The sequence below is a fragment of the Chiloscyllium plagiosum genome, unplaced genomic scaffold, assembly GCF_004010195.1.
Source record: "Chiloscyllium plagiosum isolate BGI_BamShark_2017 unplaced genomic scaffold, ASM401019v2 scaf_5249, whole genome shotgun sequence".
NCBI lineage: Eukaryota > Metazoa > Chordata > Chondrichthyes > Orectolobiformes > Hemiscylliidae > Chiloscyllium > Chiloscyllium plagiosum.
The window spans coordinates 1573-4041 of NW_025213472.1; the positions used below are offsets into that span (position 1 = coordinate 1573).

Here is a 2469-nt window from a genome sequence, read left to right on the forward strand (position 1 = left end):
ACTGTGTCCAGGTGTGGGCCCCACATTATCGGAAAGATGGGAGCACATCGGAGAGAGGGCAGGAGCGATTTACAAGAACAGTTCCAGGGATGGGGAAAGGTCAGCGACGAGGAGAGATTGAAGAGGTAGGGACTGTTCTCTCTGGGAGAGATGAATGCTGACAGAGAGAGATCTGATGGAGGTTTTCAAAATCCCAAGTGGGGGCTGGGACAGAGGAGAGAGGGAGAAGCTGTTCCTGATCAGAAAAAGATCAAGTGGGTCATAGATTAAAAGTGATGTACAAACGAAGGGAGGGTGAAGTGTGGGAGAGACTTTCTCACCCAGCAGATGGTGAGGGTGTGGAATGTACTGCCTGGAAATGGGGGGGGGGGGGGGGAGGCAGATTCAACTGAGGCATTGAAGAGGGGCATTGGATGGTAACTTGGATAGAAATGATGAGCAGGGAAGTGGAGAAAAGGCAGGAGATTGGTGCTCCGTAATAATACAATAGAGTAGAATATCCACTAATGACATACATACACAAGTACAGGAGTACAGTGAAAGGTTTTACACTGTTACCTCATATGGCGCCATCTTAGGTACAAAGTTCCTTGGTACAAATTTCAGATACAAAAGGAGGAATAGGGGACAGACAGAGAGAGAGAGAGGTGTGGAGAAATACACAGAGAGAGACTGAAACAGACCGAGAGAGAGAAATAGACAGAGAAAGATAGGCAGAGAGAGAGAGAGAGAGAGAGAGAGACTCAGGCAGAGAGATATACAAAGAGGGCGAGTGGCACAGAGAAATAGACAGACAGGGAGTCATACAGCCCGAGAGATGTACAGCATGGAAAGAGAGCCTTCAGTCCAACTGGTTCATGCTGACTAGATATCCGAAATAAATCTCGACCCATTTGCTAGCACTTGGCCCATATCCCTCCAAACCCCTTCCTATTCATGTATCCATTCAGATGCCTTTTAAATGTTGTACCAGACTCCACCACTTTCTCTGGCAGCTCATTCCATACACGCAGCATCCTCTGTGTGAAAAAGTTACCTCTCAGGTCTCTTTCAAATGTTACCCGTCTCACCTTAAACCTTCACCCTCTAGATTTGGACTGTCCCACTCGAGGGAAAAGACCTCGTTAATTGATTCTATTCATGGTCCTCATGATTTTATAAATTTCGATATGATCACTCCACAGCCACCAACGCTCCAGGGAAAACAGCCCCAGTCTGTTCAGCCTCTCCCTGTAGCTCAAACCCTCCAATCCTGGCAACATCCTTCTACATCTTTTCTGAACCCTTTCAAGTTTCACAACATCCTTTCAGGGAGACCAGAACCGCACACAATATTCCAAAAGTGGCCTCATCAGTGAGGAGAAAGTGAGGTCTGCAGATGCTGGAGATCAGAGCTGGAAATGTGTTGCTGGAAAAGCGCAGCAGGTCAGGCAGCATCCAGGGAACAGGAGAATCGACGTTTCGGGCATAAGCCCTTCTTCAGGAATCATCAGTGTCCTGTCCAGCTGCACATGACCTCCCAACTCCGATAGTCAGGGAGAGAGACATGTTCAGACAGACAGAAATGGACAGAGGGAGACTGACAAGGACAGAGAGAGGGAGAGAGAGCGAGAGAGCGAGAGAGAGAGACAGAGAGCATGTGAGAGAGAGAGAGAGAGAGACAGAGAGAGCGAGAGAGAGAGAGAGAGAGAGAGCGAGAGAGAGACAGAGAGCAAGAGAGAGAGAGAGTGAAAGAGAGAGAGAGAGTGAGTGAGAGAGAGAGAGAGAGAGAGAGGGAGGAAGTACTACAATCTGTGATTTCGCAGGAATCGGTGAATGCTGTGGGAAATTGGTGACATTTTTCATGGAAATTGATAAGATGCATCCTTTGATGAAAAAACCAGGAGTGTTTCAGAGAGAACAGGATGTCTGGCTGTCTATACCTGGTGCCCCGATATTCCACACTGTGTTCAATACCACATCATGCTAACCCTGGCAATGTTTACCACAGTAACTATACCAGCTCGGGTCTGTGATCAAATAAGTGGGTGGTACCTTAGTGCCAAGGGGAGCTCTGTTCTCAACACGGAGTGATGTGCTGGATCGGAATTATCTCTCAATTAAAATGTTTCTGTCCCGAGACTGTGACACAATATCAGTGGTTAAGGTCATCAGAAATACTTGAATGTGATGCCCATGATACTGGGTGTGAGCTGATGGACTCCTCCCTGTTCTGCCTTTCCACTTAAATATTCCCCAGGCACAGGGAACAAAGCAGAGTGTTTTAACATCGAGGTAAGTCTCTGTCTCCCATCATCCACATCTCACAATCTTCCCTCTTGCACAGACTTAGCTAGATGGTATAGTCTGGAAGGTTGGGTGTGTAACTGAGTACACAGTCACAGACAGCACTGACTGAATACTCTTTTATCCAAACTCTCCTCATGTTTCACTGGGGCATTTGGACAGGAACGGCCTGACACTCTGTAA

At 47.4% G+C, this 2469-nt stretch overlaps 1 long non-coding RNA gene across 3 annotated transcripts in view; it reads left to right on the top strand.

The window, feature by feature from the left end:
* The first annotated feature begins 2172 nt into the window (after window positions 1-2172).
* The window catches only part of LOC122547642, a 12680-nt gene continuing 12383 nt past the window's right edge, over window positions 2173-2469 (top strand). The window contains exon 1 of one of the 3 annotated variants that reach the window (XR_006311048.1): window positions 2173-2274. This is a non-coding gene — a long non-coding RNA (uncharacterized LOC122547642). Of the gene's footprint in view, window positions 2275-2337; window positions 2359-2444; window positions 2466-2469 lie in introns of those variants that run through there. The other 2 variants (XR_006311049.1, XR_006311050.1) reach the window with 2 other exon arrangements.